Here is a 17,702-nt window from a genome sequence, read left to right on the forward strand (position 1 = left end):
ACACAGTTGTACCGGATAAATTTTTCAATAACGATCCGCCAACTGTAACGACTATAATCGAAACAAAACAAAAAAAAATAAGAATGTTCAATCAGTTGCCAGCTGGTAACTAAACAAGCCCACCTGATTGATTCGTTCTTCCAAAATATACGTACATCAACACAATACATTCATCCATAACAGTTCATACGAAGCCATGGGGTCCGGGTATGGTGTAGGCGTTGCATTGGAGATTTGTCGAACTTAATAATCTAAGAATGCATATGAGCACATACTTAGGCAGAAACTGCGGTGAATCCGTGCACCCATGGTGGATAACCAATATGCATACAACACATACATAACTTTCTCGTTAAAATAACATTATGTTCATTATGTCAATATGTTACTATTTCCTTTTCATGAAAAAATAATGCTATTTTCTCGCTTCTTCTACCGCTTTGCCGTCTTCGGAAAAGTTGTAGAAAGAGAATTTTCCAGTGGGCTCCATTAATTGGAATTCTATTTACATTGTGCGAGAACAAAATATTCAAGTGACATTCTCCGAACAAATTTTTGCGATTTTCCATTAAAAAAAAATAAAATCTTAACACGGGTACCTAAATTTTATTTAAAAAATCTGCCAAAAATCTGTCATTTGATTTGACCAAAAAAGAAACTTTTAAGGCCACAATCGAGAAAAGTTGCAATTCGACACACCCGATTGTTCAAAGCAAATTTTAAGAAATAATCCTGTTTTTTTTTTCTAAAAATGGTACTCTTATTTCATTTCGCACGTTTTTTTTTCATATTTTTGGTCCTCAACGCCAATTTGCTCATCGAAAAAAATTCAAATTTATTCTGGAAATGGGCGGAAACCTTTTTTCACAAGTAATTTATTACTCCATGTTCTTAAACTTTATTTTCAATGTTTCCAAGGATTTGATTTACTATACACGCAAAATAATTTTCACTTAAAAAATAAATGACATCTGTAGTAAATTCTCGCCATACGTAATTTCATTTGAATTTTAAGTGATGGGTCAAGTGAATTCACTTAAGTGACCGGTCCAGTGAATTACACTGACGTTCGAGTGAAATTGATCTGAATTTCTAAGTAAGTTTCTAGTTAATTATCCGTGGGCATGGTAAGAGGCTCATTTATATCACTTTGATATAAATGGGTATGCCTTGTCGCGCAAGATCTTAAAGAATCGAATAGTGAGAGTATCACACCAGATCTTGCGAACACGAACGGATCACTGATAAACACCAGTGAAACGGAACCTACGTGTTGGCCCCACGGCTTTAAACAAACGTCTTACCAGTGTTCAATATGGTCCGATCAGTAATGATTGTTTGACCTGATATAATTTTTCATACAATTTGTTTAATAAAGTTTTATATTTCAGGTCCGGTATTCTGTAGGTTCAGAGGTGATCCCGTATCCTAGACTGTAATGGGTCACGGGTTAATAACTGTTCAATGTGTTACTAGGCAAGGTAAAGGTAGTAGTATTCGTCTCCCCAATGCTCTAGTAAGTGTGCATTTGCGGTTTATGAATTTCGAAGGCTTATTCTTAAATCAAGCATTTTACAAGAACTAGAGGCTCATTGGATCAGAATGCTTTTTGGACAGTTTCGTGTTAACAATAATTCTTTCTCGTTTCAACGCTTTTTGGTAGATTTGTCTTTTGTTCGGTTAGACTTGAAATTCAATTAAGGTAGTCGAAGAAAGATGTTACGATTTTGAAAAACAATAATATAAAGGCAGCCCAGGAAGATAATATTGGGAATTAAAAATAGGAGTGTTATTTCTTTCAACCGAAACAGATTGAGGAAAGTTGCTCTGAGAAGATGTTCAGAGTTAGCGATGAGGCTTTAGAGGAACAGCATTGTCATTAGTAGTATGGTCTTGTTTGGTCATTTATCAATTATTCTATTGTTCGTTTGACGTAGATTTTTTTTTTACAATTGCTGCAGTGATAAACACCTTTTAATGGAGATTCTGTTTTATGGTATCCAAGTTGTTAATATTATTACAGAGTAGCCCACATTTGTTTTGAATCTCTAAAGACTTACTCATTTTTATACGCCAATCTATGCTAATCTCAAGAGAAAACTATCATGGGCTCAAAGTTTTTGAATCGAGTAAGGTTAGGTGACAGGTAGGGCCCAACATAACACTATTCACTGTGACAACAAACCTCAGCCCTACAAAGGCTACTATTTGTTGCTCACTCCACATGACACAATATTACTCACTGTGACAACAAAACTCGGCCCTATAAAGGCTACTATTTGTTGCTCACTTCACATGACACAATATTACTCACCGTGACAACGAAACTCAGCCCTACAAAGGCTACTATTTGTTGCTCACTTCACACGATACAATACTTTTCATTGTGACAACAAACCTCAGCCCTACAAAGGCTACTATTTGTTGCTGACTTCACATGACACAATACTACTCACTGTGACAACTAAATTCAAACATTGCTCACTACACATGACACAATATTACTCACTGTGACAACAAAACTCAGCCCTACAAAGGCTACAATTTGTTGCTCACTTCACATGACACAATAATACTCACTGTGACAACAAAATTCAAACATTGCTCACTACACATGACACAATACTACTCACTGTGAAAACAAAACTCAGCCCTACAAAGGCTAAAATTTGTTGATCACTTCACATGATACAATACTACTCACTGTGACAACAAAATTCAAACATTGCTCACTACACATGACGCAATATTACTCAATGTGACAACAAAACTCAGCCCTACAAAGGCTACTATTTGTTGCTCACTTCAGACGACACAATACTACTTAATATCACGACGAATCCAGCAAACAAACCAACCAAAGCTACTATTTGTTGCTCACTTCACATGACACAGTGTTACACATTTCCACATCATACAACCGATATAAAATACACAGAAAAAAATAATTTCTGTAATATTACAGCAAATGTCCTGTAACAAAAAGGAGCAGGACATTTACCGTAATATTACAGGACGAAAAAAAATTCAATGACATTTAAAATTACGTGAGCTTATATTTTACAGGCTTCTTTAAAATTACAGGACTGTAAAACTGAAAGGTCATTTCGATGCCCAGGTTCGATTTAGGTTTATTTAAATATTTGGATTTTGAATAAATACTGTTTTATTGCGAATATAAAGGGATCAAAACATTTTATTCAAAAAAAAAAACGTCAAAATACAATCTTGTAAACTTTTACATAATGACATACATCAAGAACCGATGATATACATAGTTTATCCTTATTCTATTTTGAAGCACACTAATAGTTTATCTAATCGTTCGTAACGTAACGTAACTATTATAGAATACTTATAAATGAAAAGTTATAAAGCTACCGTTTTTTTTAATATTCAACACACAATGCATTCAATGTACACCTTAAATAATAAAATCTATGGAATTTTTATGGTTACATTAGAATTTTTTCATGATATTGCTGTCTCGCTAGTGTCAACGCGAATGTTTTCCCGGTGAATCCGCATTCGGGTACGCTTCCGTTTGCGAAGTTGGTAGTCTTCGTACTACAGCCAGAACTTCGAGTTGAGTCTATCGGTCACTGGCTGTTTTGTTCCTAGAATAAAAAGGTGACATAAAAATGTGGTATAAATAAAGTTATATCAAAAATAATAATAATAATACGTAATATTTATTGGAGTTGTTTTTCCTTTGAAGGTCAATCAGGTAAAGTTGTATTAGTAAAACAGAAACACAAAAGTCAGCACTCATACAACATGAAAACAATTTTTTCTTGAAAACGTTTTTTTTTAATAGAAGAAACAAAACCCAAAGCTAAAATTGAAATCCACAAACTAAATCACTAGGGTTCAGAAAAAATGCAAATTCCAACCTTCATATCGTGAAGTTTTGTACAAACAGTTATAAAGAAACTTTGCAAAAAAGGACAATTACTTCAATAACAAGTAAAACTGCTTTTAATTCGCAACGCACCGATTATGAGTGAGAAAAACTTATTTTGTTCTAATTATTTCTCTATAACTTTAGGCGTTTAAGCTTTAAACGCCTGAAGTTATAGAGAAATAATTAGAACAAAATAAGTTTTTCTCATTCATAATCGGTGCGTTGCGAATTAAAAGCAGTTTTACTTTTCATGCTCAATTTCAGAACCTTAAAAGTTACTTTTAATTTTTCCAATACTTACAAATTATTGCTGTTGACCAGAGGAATCCGAGTGAAATATTGTTGTGTTGTGATGATATGATGAACCTTCATCGAAAGTTGAACAGCTTTCCTTCCGTCCAACTGCAAAATTATGCTGACATCAGATTACACATATTAAATAAAATATTTATTTTTCCTTACCGGATGTGCAAAAAAAAGAATAAGAGAGTTTCATAACTTTCGGATAACCTTAGACCGTCGTGCCCTATGGTAATTGGATTCTATCCTGCACTGCGTCGTCTTTATTCGATCCGGTAAGCTGGAAGCAGTTATCTGTAACTTTGCTTATCTCCGTAGTCTAGAATTGAAAATTGATTTTTAAGGCAAAATCAGATAGCATTTAAGACGGAGCATTTTGGATTAGGTTAAATTTAATATCAAGTTGAAATTTGAACTTTTTAGTTTACCTTTTATTATTGATTGGACTGTTCCTGGGGGAGCCAGTCTTCGTCCAGAAATTCCACTTTTTGGGTGGTAGTTTGGAATCTGCGGTGTTGCACTGTGTATTGTAAAGTGAAGAGTACCGCACTGCAACAAGTGTATCGGTCGATCTCCAAATTTCTTCACACTGCGGCCTAATCGCCGACGGTTGGGAAGCGGTGCACATCTCAATGTATGAATGTATGGACATGAACTAACGAACCAAATAGCATGAAGTTAGTTTTCTGCGATTAAAAATGTTCAAAAAATAAACGTACCCCCAACACCGCATTCTTCTTATTTCACTCTCTACTGTTATCAGGACCTGCTGCTAAAGTTTCTGGGACAGATCGGACAACAGACGAATGAACTCGTACGGGCCAACGAAAACTCTTCTCTCAAGTGGAATCCCGACACCTGTTGTTTTTTTTTTATCGCACACTATGTGGGGTTTGCCGCTGAGGAGAATGGCCATTTCCCGAATTCGCGGATTTTTGTCGATCTGATAAAAAAAAAGCAACATGCACGGAGTTGATCCAAACAAAACAAAACCAAAACATATACGCGCGGCAGTTTTTGACGTTCTTTCTTTGCGATAACCAAAGGATGCCAGGCGCATTTGAGTTTTCCAATGTGCATTTGAAAATTATTGAACACCGCGTGATTCAAACACACGTAATTTGTTTTCGACCTGTAAAATTACTGGAAATGTCCTGCTCCTTTTTGTTACAGGGCATTTGCTGTGATTTTAATTGATTTTCAATTTAAAATCAAATGTTTTTTTGGATTACAGGATGATTTATTTCAAGACGGCCATATTCAATGACACGTAATAATCATTATTTTTTTCTGTGTACCCTCGCTCGTAATACGGCTCATTGGCAAGCCCAGTCCTGGTTCGCCAGGGTTTGACTTGTCAGAGAGCAACCGGAGTTAAAGTGGGACACATTCCTAATTCGCCCGGTGTATTGCGGTCTCCTCCAAATCCTACCCATTTCATTTACCCAGCTTTCCCCCGCGGTGAGAAGTTTTGGCCTCAAAAGGGCCGTGTGATTTCTCATAAAGCTGCCGCATAAAAAAAAAATAAAAAAAAAAAAAAAAAAAAAAAAGTTTCTAGTTAATTATCACTCGCGTTTTTAAATAAAAGAACTTTTATAGAACACCACTTCGATTTCAAAAAGTTACATTACGCTTTCGCCATAAATTTATTGATTGGAAAATTCCATCGTAATCCCAAGGCCGATCGGTAACTGCGGATAGTGCGACTTCTAAATCTTCCCTGCTGCAAACCAGAAAATCTGTCCAGTTCAACCCACAAGCTGAAACATGATAACACCTTTAAATAACTTTTTCTTACACCACGTTTAACACAAACTACCGCCAAAATCGCCGAGTAAAGAATTGGGCAAATCCAAATCCAGCATAAGCTTTAAACGCTGCTCTTTAGAATTTGCCATTTTGAACTCCTGAAAATAAACACAATTACAACCCGACATTCACTTGAAATTCAAGTGATGGGGAAGTGAATATTTTTTCTCACTTCAAATTCAAGTGACGACTGAAGTGAATGTGGATGAATTCACTTGAAATTTAAGTGACTGCTAAGTGAAATGTATATGTAGCACTTGAATGGAAGAAAATCACTGGATCCTTGTTTTTTAGTGAAAAATCATGTGTATTTTAAGAGTGAATTTGGGTTCAGGGTAGAATCAAAATTTGTTTAAGATATGCACGGAAAAATTGAGATATTCATAAAATGTGTTACGATTACACCTTCAAAATAACTAATTGAATGTTGTTCAAAATTTGTATACACCAAATTCAATTTTGGGTAGTTTTGGGTCGCCAATATACAGATGCAAACTTGAAGTCAATTATTCAGCTCTGTATAAAAAGTTTGCTGTTGTTGGAAAGCTTTTGGCGGGGATGTCAAAGCGTACAATAGTTTTTTTTCCAAATTCTCTTCGTGTGTCAAGGTGATTTCGAATTTTCATCATTTTTGTTTCGAAATCATCCTAAATATCATAAAAAAGGTATGTTTAGTTATAATTTAACTTCATTGTTTGACCTTATCATGTGATTTCAGGGATATTGTCCACACAGATGCTTTATTTGGGTGTTATCCACTATCGACTTGTACCGCAGCCGGAAGAAGCCATCCATTGTGTTACAAGCTGTTAATAACTTGTAAAACTTGTTCCGGAAAGTTGAAAAGATGCGAGGAGGATTTTGCATTTAAATTTATGTGGACCGCTGCCTATAAATTGTAAAATAATCTTCCAAAAATGGTAAGTATCTATGACAGGAAACGGTGGAAATTTAAATAGTTAACTTTAGTTTTGATATTTAAGTACTTCAAAACGAGACAGAAATCTCTGAAAAGTAAGAATGGACCCAAAAGAGATGTTGTCAAAGTATACTCGCAAAAGAATCTCAAAGAAAAACTACAGCGGAAAACAACAGAATCCCAGTTTCCGGATGTCAACGGGATTTTTTTTTGTGAGGAGCAGACATTTTCCTGTTAATTTAATCCACAAATTGTTGAAATCTACTGGTTTATGCTAAATAAAGTTCATTTCACCGTATTAATCGCTCAGACCACTGGAAATAGTCTTTGCTGAGATTCAACTCACGTTTCTGCGTTTGAAAGACTGATACATATCTGTTTACTTGACTTATATTTGACAAAGACCTCAGTGTACGGACAATTTTTTGACGTCGTTTTTGGGACTTTCTATACAAAATGAATTGGATTATTTTAAAGGTTTAATTCATAAACATTCTTAATACTGATCTACAAAAAGGACTAGTTTCTGCTGCGAATGATGCAATTGAAGTATTTTTATTGACTGAAAAAGTGCACTTTTTGATTGTTTGGATTTCAAGGTACGTGCTGTACGGATAATTTTTTGATACAGTGTATGTTCAGGTTTCGCGTTTCCTAAGAAGAGTAAGGGAAAAGTGATTTTAAGTATACTTGAATACAAAGATTTCCACGGTGACCGGAAGTTCTGGTCGTCAATATTATAGCCACCTGTGCTTTCGTCGCGCTAATTTGGTAAAAGGGTTTAGTTTAAAACTGTGAAACTATTTTGCGGATAAAACTTTTATCTTTGAGTGTGATCTTCAAGGGTATCTCTTGGCGGATGAAATGAATATTTTGAGCCTCATTCCGCTTAGGTGAAATTTTCGGGAGCAGACTGGAGAGAGAAAATCACCTTCAACTAACAGAGGCCAGTTGATAATTTTTTATTTGGTGAGTTTGTTCCATATTGTTTATTTTATTTACATTTCGTTAAAATATAGTTTGGAGTCAGGGTGTTTTCACTCTGAACTCTCTAGATTTTGTCGACTCTGTTCAGCAATTTCCAGAATGTTATCCATTTGAACAACTGAACTGATTGAAAGCTTCGAATTATAAGGATAACATTTTTGAAAAAATCTTTCGAGTTCTAAAGGACCTCGAAGGGTTTTTGTTCTTTTAATATTTTTCGATTCTTTTTTTATTTTCAAGAGCGAGTAAAGGCGCTTTATCCTTGGTCGATGACCAGAAATGATTGTATTTACATTGAAATCCAAAACAGTTAACGAATCATAATAATCTTAGAAGTTTAAAACCTTAAACATCACCTTCTAAAATATGCCACTTTTTTAAGGTTTTGTGATTTTTGTGTACAAAATAAATCGTTTCCAGCCGCTGAAGAATGGTCCTAGTGAATAGTGATATTACTTTACATAACGTGTGGTTTCCTCATTAATGAGCATTTTTTCTTAGCATGCTTCCAATGATACTGCCCCTTCGAAACGTATGGTACTGGTGGTCCACGTTTCTTCCTGTTCCTGTGTTCCAGATTTCTCTGCGTTCTCTGCTCCATGGTAGGCCCAACCGGTTTATGTTTTTGATTATTTTAATGTTTTTATGTTAAAATAATTGAAAACATGAAGAAAGACAAAACGAATAATAAAACACTTTTATTGTTCTTTGGGACTCAGACATAAGTTCTGGCTGTGGAAGTACGATTAGTGATTAGTGATTAGAATCAAAATTTGTTAAGATATTAAAATACTTATGAGGGGTTCAGCGAAACACCAAATGCTACAGCTCAGCGATTCGTGGGATGTTTGGCGTGTTCACATAAAAAAACAACCCTACCCGACAATCGCCAGCTTACATAATTTGCCACTTTCTTCGTGACATTGGTAACGAAAAGTAGTGAAATTGATATAAATGCGAAGCAAATTACTTTCCATTAGGCGTCGAGTTCTAGTGGTTATCAGTTTGCTATCAGTCCGGTATCATTCGAACATGGTTGCTCGATACGGGTTGATTTAATTTTTTGCTGTCTGTTCCCAGCTATCCTTGGGATAGAAACCATTTTGCATGTATTTGCTATTTGTAGAAGCTTTCTTTCGAATGCTTTGTTAGTTTAAAATGTATGCATGCATGCATGTATGCATGTTTGACCCACCAGTGACTGATAGGTCTTTCGACCCGAGTCGGTACGGGAAGTCTCGAACGCACATTCAAATATTGTTCATGCTTAACTCATGAACAATAATTGCAGCACTACCAAGGGGTCCGTTACCACTGGATTGGGACAGGTTTGACTCATCTTACTCCCTTCCAACTGTTCGAAACAAATAAAGAATCCTGAAAAGGTACGTAAGTAGCCTACTCAGGATTCCTAATTTGCCGAGATACTCAGAGGCTGGCTTGAACCCACAATCCATTGTATATCAGTTTTTCGCTCGTTTGATACCCTGTCCTACCCCCCTCTAATCCCCAATAATAGAGTTAAGCTATTTATAGTAAAAAAAGCTTTAATCACGTTTTACATCTTACCTTTTTAATGACACTTGAAATTTATGTACACGCTAACTTTTGGCTACCCCTTAAAGGCGTAAAATTGACCCGTTATTGAGAACCCCCATGATCTGTCAAATAACGGGTCATTATATCGGATCAATATTACCCCTTATTTTAAAAGGCTCGATTCCCTTCAAAAGGGCAATTTTAGATGCGTTACATTAAAAGCGTTGAATTAGGCATGATGAGAGATGTTGTGGTAAGTTTTAATTGTAAAAATTTGAATTGTATTCTTTCCGAATTTATATTCATTCATTTTATTTCACCAGCACAGCAAAGTTCCGGACGAGCCAGGCAGACACAAATAGAATTTAACATGAAAACACGCACCGAGGCGATCTAAAATTGAAGGTAAGATTGATGGTTAATGTTTTCTTAACTTAAAATCTAATCTTTTCTTTTCTTTCAGGGTGCATCGTAAGATAATTATAATATTCAAGCGGGGAAATCGAGTATTCCAATCATCTGTAATATAAAAAAAAAAAATTTATGTGAATCCAAATTTTAAAAAAAATTGGCATCTCAATAAACTAAATGAAATAAAACATGTTGTTTTTATTTATTTTCCAGGGAACACATTCTCTATAAACAGAAGCTTTAATTTCCACCATACGGAAGCTTTTGGAAAAAGGGGTAATTTTCATTCGCTGCGTTTGAAATAAGGGGTAAATTTCATCCGGTGCAAGCGTTATCAAGCTGAGTACCCCTTAAAGGGTACAGTGGCTGTATCCTTTAAAAGGAGTTCTCCCAGTCTCATCGAATAACGGGTCAAAAGTATTCGTTAAGGGGTAGCCAAAAGTTAGCGTTCACATTATTTATCAGGGGTGATAACTGTCCGAATGTCATTTGACAACGACTGTCGCAGTCATGTCCTTTTTAGATTTTGTGAATGTCATCGCTAAGAAATTCCCTCGAGAAAATGTCAAATAACATGTGAAAAAATGGGATGAATGTCACAACTTGCATCGAGATTGTGATAGTCATGGAAAAAAATGTTACGCTAAGCTGATGACAGTCGGTCGTTGCTTCGATGACATTCATATTGGCAAATGTTATGGCGACATTTACCATTTTGAATGTCACAGAATATAATCGTATCGTAACATTCATAAGAATCTCAATGAAATGTTATTAAAATGAATGTCGCGACAGTCAAAACGGTTCCTTGCTGACTTTGCCATGTGGGCTGGCCAATCTGGCCGGTTCCGGAATCCGAAAAATCAAAATGATCAGATTTTAACTTGCGACACATGAATAGAAAGCTCTTGGCCTGTACATGATGGGAACTGATAGGAAAAGTGGTTCAGGGCCATCTGGTCCTAGCCACGGCCAATCTGGCCGGTTCCGAAATCCGAAAAATCAAAATGATCAGATTTTAACTTGCGACACATGATGGCCCGAACCACTTTTCCTATGAATTCCCATCATGTACAGGTCAAAAGCTTTCTAATGATGTGTTGCAAGTTAAAATCTAATCATTTTGATTTTTCGGTTTTCGGAACCAGCCAGATTGGCCGTGGCCAGGACAAGATGGCCCCGAACCACTTTTCCTATCAATTCCCATCATGTGTAGGCCAAGAGCTTTCTATTCATGTGTCGCTAGTTGAAATCTGATCATTTTGATTTTTGGGATTCCGGAACCGATCAGATTGGCCGTGGCCAATGAACTTCATGACTGTCAAAATAATGACATTTTTTAAATTTTTCCATGACAGTCACTGAATCGAAAATTCAAAAATGTCATTCCGTCAGTCAGAGGACCAACAGAATCTTCGACTGTCGCAAGTCAGAAATGTTATCGAGATGAATAATTCGATGACATTTTTCTGAGCGACTTTCATTGCAAAACTGAATGACATTTTTTCCAGTCGTTTAACATTTTTTGAATGACCGTCAATGTCATTGAGACATTTTTGAATGTCATTGGAAAATGTTATGCGACTGTCACGATCCCGACTGTCTTTTGGATGACATTCGCATCACTGTTATTTATATTGAAGATACTTCAGGAACAAAGATTGAACTAAAATCTGAATGTATCGAGTTTACAAGTGTTGAAAATCAGATTTATTTTCAACTCTTGTAAACTCCATACCCAAACTGAATCTTTAACGTTTATTCATCAACCCTTTAATGCATAGTGTTGTTTTAAAACAACACTTATCAAAATCCAAATATCTCGGACACGCGTGTATATTTTTGAATGATGTATTCACAAAAAATATTCTAGATATATAAAGGAATTAGCCCATGATATTTTTTATACGATTTTGAATTTATGTGTCAGATATAAAAAAATGTGCGAAAAAATTGCATAAAAAAATTTTTTTTTGAAAAAGAAACTTTTATAAAATCTCGGCTATTTCTTCAAAATTGCAAATTAAAACAATTTTTTCATCGCAATTAATCACAAACACCTTCCTGCACTTAATCAACAAGGCTTCGAAAAAATTTGCAAAATCATATTGAAATTAATTAAGAATTTCAAAATTTAAGTTCATTTTTGATGGCAATAACTTGTATAATGCTCAAAATATCGACTTCAAACCTGTTAAGTTGTGTTTTTTTTAATTTAAAGTTATTACTTCGCTAATCAAATAACTGCTATCCTCATTTAAACAAAGTCATGCATTAAAGGGTTAATATTTGATACATTTGCCTTCAAGTTCCCTCATTTATTTTTGAAAGCTTAAAAAAACTGGAAACTTTAAGGACCTATTTTCGAAAGTTATGATTTGCAATAAATAACTTTAAATATAAAAAACTAAACCCGAATAATGAGATATTCTTAGTATCATTTTTTTTTTTTACTTTTATATATGCATTGTCCAAGCAAAAATGTTACGTAAAATGTTGCAAAGTATTCTCTCTCTTTCTCTTCTTCTCTCTTTCGGACGAAAGTCACGTTTGAGCCGGGGGATTGCAATAAAGAGAGAATTCTTGATATTTGGAATTTTTATCAAATTTATTTGAAACGTTTCAGATTTTTAAGAAATCGGGGATTTATACATACAATGATTGCTTGAAGCTTTTTACATTCATGTTAAGAAAAAATAAGAATAGAAAAGAAAAGTTTTTACAGACGAAGCTGATAGATTGGTTTTTGGAATGGCAATGATAGAAATTCCACAATTACTGCACAATTTGCAACAATCCGCAAAATTCCTCTCTCTGAGCTCTGGTATGTCTCTTTATAACTCAAATTTACTCATTTTCCCGCACAATCATTGGCTACACAATTTGCATGATCATTGGCGTAGCTTATTTCTTCATGACAGTCCTCCGTTTGAATTATGTCCATTTGTGCGGGAAAATGAGTCAACTTGAGTTAAAATGAGAGAAACCAGTGCTCAGATAGAGAAAAATTATAAATTTTTGCAATTGCGGATTTTTGTAAATTGTTGCAAATTGTCCAGTGATTGTAGAATTTTGATCATTACCATTCCGAATACAAGAATTCTCTCTCTTTTGCTATCCCCCGATTTGGGCAAGATAACTTCCATATGATTCTTAAAAAGTACGATGATGAGTTATCTTAAGCAAATCATACATACTTTCTATCACACATACTCGCACGGCAGCGGAATTCTGGACGATTCTTGAAAAATGGAAAGAATATGGCAAATCTGAAACAAATCTAGACATTAAACCAAAACAAAAAATTAGAAAATTGAAAGAACACAATTAGAAACGTATTTTTTTTTTCAATTGAATCACAACAGCAGCGTTCGTATCGAATCAAAGGATTAAAAAAAATATGTTTTTTTTTTAAATTGGTTTTGGTTTCAAAAACTAAAACTTTTTTTTTTAATTTGATTTGGAAAATAATAAAAAAAAAATCGAGAAAAATCGGATTTTTTTTTGGCCAGATTTTACTTATGGGGATTTTTTTTCTGATTGTTTTGCGGCGGGGGTCTTCGGATCTTCCCCAAAATTTAAAATTTGTATCATTTTTTCGACACACCAGTATTTTTTTGAATTTTTATTTTTTTGGGTTAAATTTGGATAAGATTTTTCTGTCAATAAACCATATTTCCTAGCTACCTCTGTTATTTTTCAACGGAAATCATAAATAGCACATCAAAACGCATTTAAATTTTATCAGCATTTCAAATAAAATACTTAAAAATATTTAAGTAATGACCTTAAACATGAAAAATTGTAAATGTGCTTCAAATGGTATCTAAAAGAACCGTTTGCATCACCGAATATTCGGCGAAAACTACCATTATATAGCCCATTTATGATGCAACTTTCATCTGAAGACACCAAAGGGCAAATAACTCCTTCAGTATTTTAGAGTTTTCAGATAATAAAAAAATTGCCTTATCTCAATTTTTTTTATAAAATCTATAGACAATCCCGAAAAAATCCAAGAAAATGTGGAATAAACGACAATCAAGAATTCTTGTCTTATGGCTATCTCTCTTGTTTCTCAACCGACTTTTACTAAATTTATAGTTTTGGAAACCTCGTAATGTAACTCAGATATGAGGCCCTTAGAGCCAAAGGGGTATAAGTGCATGAAAGCTGATTTCGAGAAAAAAGCACTTGAACTTCGTTGTGTTCCAGTAAATTCCATGTATATTTTTTATGATTTTTTTTCATGTGAATGATTTTCTTAAATAAAAACAAAGCATTTTACAACATTTTCCCAAAAAAACAACGTTTATTTGACGTTTATTGAGGCGACACATATTTTTTAAATTTGGCACTTATACCCCTTTGGCTCCAAACACATGCACTTATACCCCTTTGCCACCAACAAATTTTCACATCCAGGTTTTTTTATCTTGTTAAATATTCATTGCTACAAGAGTCAATTAGTTTTTGTATAAATATATTTTTTGTTGTTTTGATGGAAATATACTCTGGTACAGTAGGTTAAGAGATTTCATGGCTGAAGATCGACCTGGTCTTGGCAACTTCTAGTAAATCTCTTCAAACAACGTTTTTTCATCAGGATTAATTTATAATAATTCGTGAAAGGTATTTTCCACTAAATTCCAATTACCACATGTTTTGTACGTCTTTGCCTAATCAATTGGGTATTGAAACGGGACTTGCGGTCACTCTGAGTTGGTTTTTACAGTAAATTAACGATAGGCGCTTCAATATTAACCCAATTATCTCGTACAAAAACATTTTTTGTACTTTATAAGCCTTTTATCCGTGACACACTCAATTTATCCAGAAATTAGGAATTTGTGATCTGCTAATTTGTTATAGAAATAGCAAAAATAATTAAATACATTCATTTTATTTTCTTCAAGAATTATCACTAAATGCAATCAGATGAATCACAGTTGATGGTAAATTTTGAAACATCATCAGCTATTCAAAAGAAAAGTGAATTGCATTTATTTTATAAATTTTTGTCCCGATGAAAAAACATTACTTTCTTGAAATCAAGTTAGGGTTGGTGGCAAAGGGGTATAAGTACATCAGTTTAATGAACTTTGGAGGCAAAGGGATATAAGTGCAGCACTTATACCCCTTTGGCTCCAAACAAAAAGGAAATTTCAGTTAGCACAATTTTTTCAACGAGATCTAAACATAACAAAATAGTGAAATAAAATTATGATTAAAATAGCATATGATGATTGACAGTCAAGGATTCGTTCTAGATGGTTATCTCGATTTTTTCCATTTTGTCACTTATACCCCTTTGGCTCCAAGGGCCTCATATGTTGTTCGGACAATATTCAGCTAAAACACTTCAGTTTTGCATTATTCAAAGTCTAAGAAAAAAATAAAAAAATAAAAAATAGAAAAAAATCTTCAGAATAAAGATCAGCTACAGAATGCTCAAAAAAAAATTCACTTAGTGTCCAAGAGAGCTGCACATATTGCACATGTTTGCACATGTTGCACATATTTTTTTTTAATTTTCGCAGCGCTAATGTAATAACACCACTAAAAACAGTATGAATTTGGCTCTCTGGTGATTCACTAGTGGTGAATATAAATTTATTACGAAAATCTCGCGTTAATGTACTCAAAATCCAGTGCAAAGATGAAATTAAGTCTTAGAAATTCTGAGAAATTCAAATTGACAAAAGGTGGTTCGGAAAACAGCTACCTCTGAAAAATCGTCAAAAAATCTTTGTTTCGTATTTTGAAAATCTAAACATGCAAAAATGTGCCAAAATATTACCAATCCTTTTTTCGAAAATTTTCTGGTGTGACTTCAACAATTTTGACGATTCATTGACGGTTTTTTACACTACTTTTTTAGATTTTTGTGGTCATGATCTTAAAAAAAATTATCCTTATGTGCAACGTATAGCTCCTAGCTTCAGCTTTCTTGAAAACTAAGTAAAATTTTGTTTGATCATTCAGTAACTGATCTTCAGTCATTTGTTTCCGAAGTATGTTTTTTCAGGTTTTTTTAGACTTTGAATAACGGAAAACCGAAGTGTTGTAGCTGAATATTGGGTGGTATGAAAAAAACCTAGTAATTGCTTTTGCTAAACTAAATCGAGCAGTCGCTTAAAGCAATTGCTTCGGTTGTTATGAATAAAGTTTTTTTGACAGCTGTTTTCTCAGTCAGGAGCTTTTACTTTTAGAACAAGCTACCCAAGTAACACTGATTGATTTACAAGACTCTTCAGGCCTCTTATAAAACTTAAACTTGGTCTTATTGCCGGTTATAAAACCTAAAATGTTGCTTGGGTAGTTTGGTATGAATAAAGCTCGAATCTAATGCAATTGCTCGACAAATCTCCAAGCAATTGCTCTATTTTCTAAGCATGCTCGGTAGCAGACTTTTCCAATAAAAAATTCTTTAATAACGTTATGAATTTATCAAAATAGCAATATTTCACTTCAAAACAATTCAAAAAGGCATTTTCAACGTGGATAAAGAAAAGTCGAAGTGATAACCCAACTTTTTTCATATTCTTAAAATCATTCGTCTAAGATGAAATTAAACAAATCAATTAGTAAATATTTCAAATTAAAAAAAAATCCGGCTATAGTGGATGAAGTCCCAATTGCCTCAAAGTAATAAATAAATTGTAATAATTTAAAACATTATACAGATCTCTCATTTTTATATAATTCTAAGATTTAAGAAAAAATATCTAAATCAAAATGCGCACCTATTGCCTATATTTTTATACAAGGGGAGGGGGGGGGGGGGGGGGGGGGTGGAGAACTTATGATAAATATTAAAGTTAGGCCTTTTTTTGTTTGACCATATTTGAATATGTATTCATTTTTCTTTAAACATTAACATACGAGCATAAATTTACCAAAAAAAAATCCGGTCGTTCTTACACCCACCACACGATTCGTCGACTTCAAGGCTACTTTAGCCGTACTTTTCAATTTTCTGATCGTCTTCTTTCATTTTACTTTAGAAAACTTCAGATTCTGCTGGTTGGATAGCTCTATTTTTCGAAGCAAAAGCTATGTTCTAAGACTTTAGTAAACATCCGCTAAGCAAATGTTTATTCATACCAAACTAAGCAAATGCTTTGGACTTTTGCTTTGATTGATTTCGAACTAAGTAAAAGCTACCGAAGCAATTACTCAACCTTATTCATACCACTAATTGTCTGAGAAAAAAATTGATTTACATTACAAGGTTTCCAAAACTATACATGTTGTGAAAATCGGTTGGAAAACAAGGGAAATATATTGGTTTCAGCATAAAGAACGTTCTTGATAAGTCGTTTTAGTCAGGAGTGTCAAATTGACACTCCAGGGACTGTAACGGGTAAAAATTTCAAGAACGGTGCGGGTTAACCAAATAGGAACTGCACAAAGAATTACATACTTGTAGATGAGCTGTTTCATCCTCTGTAGTTTGTCTTTTAACTTTATACCCGGTTATGAAACGACCACTTTGAAAGTTCTTTTCCCTTAAGATGGTGCTACCATCGCCACTAAGACTCTCCATCACAAGTTGAGGGATCACATAGATGTCGCTGCATTTTGCGGCGAAATCGGCATTCTTCCCGTGCCCTGCGCAGTACCACAAAGTGTATTCTCTCCCCATCATGCCGTTCCACTCTCTCCCGTCTATTCTGTGTTATCCTCCTGTTTGTCAGAGTAAGACGCGACTAGTCGGCTTTTACGCAGGATATGCTTGTGTAGTGTGTAGAACTTATGTAGCTGAGAGCGATTCAGTGAACATGTGTTGGTGCCTGTTGTGTGTGGGTGTGTATGAGTGTGGAACCTAGC

At 34.4% G+C, this 17,702-nt stretch overlaps 2 long non-coding RNA genes across 2 annotated transcripts; one reads left to right on the forward strand and one right to left on the reverse strand.

Moving 5' to 3' along the window:
* Positions 1–3,267: 3,267 nt before the first annotated feature.
* LOC129750175 (uncharacterized) lies at positions 3,268–5,133 on the reverse strand. Its single transcript, XR_008738323.1, has 5 exons — positions 4,924–5,133; positions 4,633–4,859; positions 4,367–4,523; positions 4,206–4,306; positions 3,268–3,617 (listed from the first exon to the last, which is right to left on the reverse strand). It is a non-coding gene; the product is annotated as an uncharacterized LOC129750175 (long non-coding RNA).
* Positions 5,134–6,566: 1,433 nt separating this feature from the next.
* Positions 6,567–7,338, forward strand: LOC129742846 (uncharacterized). The gene is made up of 3 exons (XR_008736567.1): positions 6,567–6,678; positions 6,732–6,933; positions 6,997–7,338. It is a non-coding gene; the product is annotated as an uncharacterized LOC129742846 (long non-coding RNA).
* Positions 7,339–17,702: the final 10,364 nt, after the last annotated feature.

Source organism: Uranotaenia lowii, chromosome 2 (assembly GCF_029784155.1).
Source record: "Uranotaenia lowii strain MFRU-FL chromosome 2, ASM2978415v1, whole genome shotgun sequence".
In the NCBI taxonomy this organism is placed as follows: Eukaryota; Metazoa; Arthropoda; class Insecta; order Diptera; family Culicidae; genus Uranotaenia; species Uranotaenia lowii.